Below are 7,108 nucleotides of genomic sequence, written 5' to 3' on the forward strand. Positions count from 1 at the left end.
TCCGTGGCATGTGGGATCTTCCCGGACCGGGGCACGAACCCGTGTCCCCTGCATCGGCAGGCGGACTCTCAATCACTGCGCCACCAGGGAAGCCCCCAGTACTGGTACTGTTTTATTTCATAATCTGGGTAGTGGGTACACAGGTTTTTTGTTTTTTTGCAGTACGCGGGCCTCTCACTGTTGTGGCCTCTCCCACTGCAGAGCACAGGCTCCGGATGCGCAGGCTCAGCGGCCATGGCTCACGGGCCTAGCCACTCCGCGGTGTGTGGGATCTTCCCGGACCAGGGCACGAACCCGTGTCCCCTGCATCGGCAGGCGGACTCTCAACCACTGCGCCACCAGGGAAGCTCAACACAGGTTTTTATTATATTTTTATGGCACCATTTTATGTTTGGAATAGTTCATAAGAGAGCCTTCCCTACAATTCCGGCCTTTTTGGTGAGATTTACAAGGGCTGCAAATATTCTCACGCTCTGGGTGTCTTCTTAGTTGATCTTATCCACATCTCTTCCCCAAATCTCTTTGGCAGGGCTTCCCTGGTGGCGCAGTGGTTGAGAGTCCGCCTGCCGATGCAGGGGACGCGGGTTCGTGCCCCGGTCCGGGAAGATCCCACATGCCGCCGAGCGGCTGGGCCCGTGAGCCATGGCCGCTGAGCCTGCGCGTCCGGAGCCTGTGCTCCGCAACGGGAGAGGCCACAACAGTGAGAGGTCCGCGCACCGCGATGAAGAGTGGCCCCCGCTTGCCGCAACTAGAGAAAGCCCTCGCACAGAAACGAAGACCCAACATAGCCATAAATAAATAAATAAATTTAAAAAAAAAAAAAAAAAAAAAAAAAAAAAAAAAAAAAATCTCTTTGGCAAGTGTCCTCAAATCTTGTGCATCTCAAGTCTCTGATCATCTGAGCAGAAGAGACATTAGGTACAGTCTGTGATTTGGTGTCAATTAATACAATGGACCATGCCTCCTTTCTTTCTCATGCCACCCCGTGATTCCAGGACCCTTGTATTCTGGTAAGGGAGAAACAAAATATAAATTTGTTTTGGATTCAGAGCTTAAACATTATTTTGTAGGACAGCACTCCAAACTCTAAAAGTCATTTCCCTGCTGTTTCCTAAATTGGGTCTTCAGTTGTCCAGTTTATCGTCCATTTTATAAGAGCAGCTGCTTCTGTGTTATACGCCAGTGAATTCCATAGGCAACGGTCCATGTTTCACTTTTTTAGGAAGAGATTTAGCCATTGTTTTGGAGTGCATTATTGGGCATTAAAGTAATTTGTAAATTTGCAGACAGGCAGGGATATCATATGCAAATTCAGAATAAAGTTCATGCCTGTGTAGGTATCGCAGCCTCACAATGATGGAAGGAAGCCACAAATAGTCATCCTTCTCCACGTAGCTGGCTGGTTTGCAGTACTAGGGAAGATACACAGTATTGGGCTCTGCTGTTGGCAGTTTGGGCCCTCAGGAGTTGTATTAACCAGATCATGTTGGTTGGGGGAAGTCCATGTGATTCAGCCCATGAATGACCTTCATCTTATACATTAGATTCTCTTTGTTCATGAACCCATTGCACAAGCAGCAGATGGTTAGGGATATTCTCAACATCTGTAGAATGGGCCATTCTGTCCATTTGATTATTGAGATTCCTCTGCTCTGAATAACCTTTGGTGAGACTTTGCATGCGATAGATTTCATCTTCCACCCCTGTGCCCATTCTGAGAGGTCTATTTGCATAGCTCTTCTGCAGAAATCCTTGTTATCAATCATCTAATCTTATTCTTTTGAAATTCCTGAGCATCAAGCAATGCCCACGAATCTTGTCTGTAGATTTTTTGATGATGGCCATTTGGACTGGTGTGAGGTGACACCTCACTATAGTTTTGATTTGTATTTCTTTAATAATTAGTGTTGTTGAGCATATTTTCATGTGCCTCTTGGCCATCTGTATATCTTCTTTGCTGAACTGTCTGTTGAGGTCTTCTGCCCATTTTTTGATTAGGTTGTTCGTTTTTTTGATATTAAGCTACATTATATATTTTGGAGATTAATCCTTTCTCTTGCTTCATTTGCAAATATTTTCTCCCATTCTGTGGGTTGTCTATTCGTCTTGTTTATGGTTTCTTTGCTGTGCAAAAGCCTTTAAGTTTCATTAGGTCCCATTTGTTTATTTATTTTTTTTTATTTTCATTACTCTAGGAGGTGGGTCATAAAAGATTTTGCTGTGATTTTTGTCAAAGAGTGTTTTTCCTGTGTTTTCCTCTAAGAGTTTTATGGTGTCTGGTCTCACATTTGGTCTTTTTAAAAATTTTATTTATTTATTTATTTTTGGCTGCATTGGGTCTTTGTTGCTGCATGCGGGCTTTCTCTAGTTGCAGCGAGTAAGGGCTACTCTTCATTGCAGTGCACGGGCTTCTCACTGCAGTGGCTTCTCTTGCTGTGGAGCACGGGCTCTAGGTGTGCAGGCTTCAGTAGTTGTGGCTCGGCGGCTCCAGAGTGCAGGCTCAACAGTTGTGGCACATGGGCCCAGTTGCTCTGCGGCATGTGGGATCTTCCCAGACCAGGGATTGAACTTGTGTCCCCTGCATTGGCAGGCGGATTCTCAACCACTACGCCACCAGGGAAGTCCCTACATTTAGGTCTTTAATCCATTTTATTTTTCCCCCTGTACGCGGGCCTCTCACTGTTGTGGCCTCTCCCGCTGTGGAGCACAGGCTCTGGACGCGTAGGCTCAGCGGCCATGGCTCATGGGCCCAGCTGCTCCGCAGCATGTGGGATCCTCCCAGACCGGGGCACGAACCCGTGTCCCCTGCATCGGCAGGCGGACTCTCAACCACTGCGCCACCAGGGAAGCCCCTTTAATCCATTTTGAGTTTATTTTTGTGTATGGTGTTAGGTAGTGTTCTGATTTCATTATTTTACATGTAGTTGCCCAGTTTTCCCAGCACCGTTTATTGAAGAGACTGTCTTGTCTTCATTGTATATTCTTGCCTCCTTTGTCATAGATTAGGTGACCATAGGTACGTGGGTTTATCTCTGGGCTTTCTATCCTGTACCGTTGATTTATATTTCTGTTTTTGTGCCAGTACCATATTGTCTTGATTACTGTAGCTTTGTAGTATAGTCTGAAGTCAGGGAGCCTGATTCATCCAGCTTCGTTTTTCTTTCGCTAGATTGCTTTGGCTATTCGGGGTCTTTTGTGTTTCCATACAAATTGTATAATTTTTTGTTCTAATTCTGTGAAAAATGCCATTGGTAATTTGATAGGGATTGCATTGAACTTGTAGATTGCTTTGGGTAGTATAGTCATTTCACAATATTGGTCCTTCCAATCCAGGAACATGGTATCTCTCCATCTGTTTCTGTCATCTTTGATTTCTTTCATCAGTGTTTTATAGTTTTCTGAGTACAGGTCTTTTGCCTCCTTAGGTAGGTTTATTCCTAGGTATTTCATTCTTTTTGTTGTGCTGGTAAATGGGATTGTTTCCTTAATTTCTCTTTCTGATCTTTGGTTGTTAATGTATAGGAATGCAAGAGATTTCTGTGCATTAATTTTGTATCCTGCAACCTTACCCAATTCATTGATTAGTTCTAGTAGTTTTCTGGCAGCATCTTTAGGATTTTCTATGTATGGTATCATGTCATCTGCAAACAGTGAGTTTTACTTTTTCTATCCCAATATGTATTCCTTTTATTTCTTTTTCTTCTCTGATGGCCATGGCTAGGACTTCCAATACTATGTTGAATAATAGTGGCGAGAGTGGACATTCTTGTCTTGTTCCTGATCTTAGAGGAAATGCTTTCAGTTTTTCACCATTGAGAATGATGTTTGCTGTGGGTTTGTTGTATGTGGCCTTTATTATGTTGAGGTAGGTTGCCTCTATGCCCACTTTCTGGAGAGTTTTTATTATAAATTGGTGTTGAATTTTGTCAAAAGCTTTTTCTGCATCTATTGAGATGATCATATGGTTTTTATTCTTTTTAAAATTATTTATTTATTTATTTATGGCTGCATTGCGTTATCGTTGCTGCAGGTGGGCTTTCTCTAGTTGTGGCGAGCGGGGGCTCCTCTTCGTTGTGGTGCGTGGGCTTCTCTCACTGAGGTGGCTTCTCTTGTTGTGGAGCACAGGCTCTAGGTGCACAGGCCTCAGTAGTTGTGGCACACGGTCTCAGAAGTTGCAGAGTCACTGGCTCTAGAGCACAGGTGTCACTGGCTCTAGAGCACAGGCTCAGTAGTTGTAGCGCACAGGCTTAGTTGCTCCACAGCAACTAATGTGGGGTCTTCCCAGACCAGGGCTCGAACCCGTGTCCCCTGCATTGGCAGGTGGACTCCAAACCACTGCGCCTCCAGGGAAGCCCCTGGTTTTTATTCTTTAATTTGTGAATATGGTAAACAGACCAATCACAGGTAATGAAATTGAAACTGTAATTAAACATCTTCCAGCAAACAAAAGCCCAGGACCAGATGGCTTCACAGGCGAATTCTATCGAAATTTAGAGAAGAGTTAACACCTATCCTTCTCAAACTCTTCCAAAAAATTGCAGAGGGAGGAACACTCCCAAACTCGTTCTGCAAGGCCACCATCACCCTGATACCAAAATCAGACAAAGGTATCACAAAAAAAGAAAATTAGAGAGGAATATCACTGATGAACATAGACACAAAAATCCTCAACAAAATAGTAGCAAACAGAATCCAACAACACATTAAAAAGATCATACACCATGATCAAGTGGGATTTATCCCAGGGATGCAAGGATTCTTCAATATACACAAAACAACGAAAGCAGGGTTCTTAAAAGACAAAAATGATGTTCTTTTTCTTACACTAGGACCGGCGTGCAAAGGGTTATAAATGTACTCAGTTTTTATACATGTATTATAAGTATTATTTTGTAGCCATTAAATATTTTACAAGAACAAATTTTTTTTAAGTGTCAAGCGTATTAGAGGTTAGACACAAGAGGTAAGGCCACCATCCCAAGGCATATGTCGCCTCTCTTGAAAGAACTAGGTACATAAGGCTCTCGTGTTCTGGGCAGAGAGCAGGACAGGGGTTTGGGGTCTGCTCTACTCTCTTCTCTCAGGCTGGGCGGTTGAGGGGTGGGGATGAGACAGGAGGGCAGTGCCTATCTCAGACTGCCAGGGATTTATTACATTTGCAAAACTGGTCTGCAGATGCAGCATAAGATAGAGCGTTCCATCCAGAATCACCCAGCGCGCGGCTGATTCCCCTGGCAGACGCATGCACGCTGGATAACATCTCTAATATCCAGGAGGAAATGAATTCCCCTACTTGGTTTTCCCATCTGGCCTCCCCCCTTGCCACAATGAGTTTATCTGGCAGATCTCCCTTCCCTGTAAAAAGAGGAGAAATTGTTCTTCTACAACTCGGCTTTCATTATGAAAATGAAACTGTGTCCACAGTGTTAACGGAGGTTTGTGACTGGCAGAAATTCTTCAGCCCGTTTTACAGAACAACAGATAAGGAACAGCTTGTTAAAAACCCCTCTGCTTGTAAACTACCTTCACAGATTAAGCTACCCTTAATTTGTTTTTTTACCCTGTTTAATTTCATACCCTCCAGGCATTGCATAGCCTGGGTAATATATCACAAGACTTCTTAACCACCCCTACAGATAACACTTCTGAAGTATGGGTTGCTATAGTAACAGGGGCTTAATTTGTTTTTTCAGAACTTTGAATCGGCTCTTGGTCAGTTCAATCTGGCTAAGGCTGGTTGGGACCACTGACCCTAAAGCTGGGCCCTCACAGGTGTCCAATGAACAACCTTTTGACATTAGAAGGCCAAAAGTCCACTCTCAGATCACACTAAGCCCCTCCATTTTTGAACATGCATCCCATGAAGAAGCATATAATCCAGATACGCCTGCACAAAACACCATTTACCTCACCTTTCCCTACCTCTAATCACCTTTCCCCATGCCTAAGTCTACACTACTTCTTTATCCCATAAATAGCTCAAACCTTCAGAGAGGCGGATCTGAGATTTGTTCTCCCATCTCCTGGCTTGGCTGCCTTGTGAATAAATTATTTTTCTGCCACAAACCTCTGTGTCTCAGCATTTGGCTTGCCACACGTTGCGCAAACAAACCTGGTTTGGTAACAAAAGCATTGTCAGTGTGGCACGGGCTGGATATTGGTCGTTCTTTATTTTCTTCTTTTCTCCATTCAACTTTTATGGATGGCTTTTGCATTAGAGCTCTGCTAGGCATAGGGGATGAATCAGGCATGAACTCTATCAGGGAAGAGTGAGCAGCCCAGTGGGATAGACAGACTAGAAAGCAAATAATCATGGAACCAAGTGTTATAGAGGTAAACAAGCCTCAAGAGCAAAGAAAGATAAAAAGATTAATTCCACTAAGATGGTGGTCTGGAAAAGTTTCCCAGAGGAAACAGGTTTTTATTCCCTCTAAAGTAAAGTTAATATTTTTTCTTATTAGAAAAGAAATACATGCTTATTTCAGAAAAATGAGGAAAAATATGGAAAAGATATTAAAAACATTCCTTTCTCACCACCAAGACAACATAGTTAATCTCTTAGTGTATCACAAGAGGTACTAATCAAACCGAGTCCTTAAAAATGAGTAGCAGGTATTGGTGAAGTTCTGTTCCTTAGGCAGTGGGATGGGTACCTCATTGCTTTTCAGTGATTTATTGCAATGTACCTATGCATCAAATGTACTCTTTATTATTATTAATTAATTAATTAAATTTTGGCTGTGTTGGGTCTTCATTGCTCCGTGTGAGCTTTCTCTAGTTGCGGTGAGTGGGGGCTACTCTTCGTTGCAGTGCACGGGCTTCTCATTGCGGTGGCTTCTCTTGTTGCAGAGCACGGGCTGTAGGCACGCGGGCTTCAGTAGTTGTGGCACACGGGCTTAGTTGCTCTGTGGTATGTGGGATCTTAGTTCCCTGACCAGGGCTTGAACCCATGTCCCCTGCATTGGCAGGTGGATTCTTTTTTTTTTTTTTTTTTTTGTGGTATGCGGGCCTCTCACTGTTGTGGCCTCTCCCGTTGCAGAGCACAGGCTCCGGACGCGCAGGACGCGCAGGCTCAGCGGCCATGGCTCACGGGTCCAGACGCTCCGCG

Source organism: Phocoena sinus, chromosome 2, assembly GCF_008692025.1.
Source record: "Phocoena sinus isolate mPhoSin1 chromosome 2, mPhoSin1.pri, whole genome shotgun sequence".
In the NCBI taxonomy this organism is placed as follows: Eukaryota; Metazoa; Chordata; class Mammalia; order Artiodactyla; family Phocoenidae; genus Phocoena; species Phocoena sinus.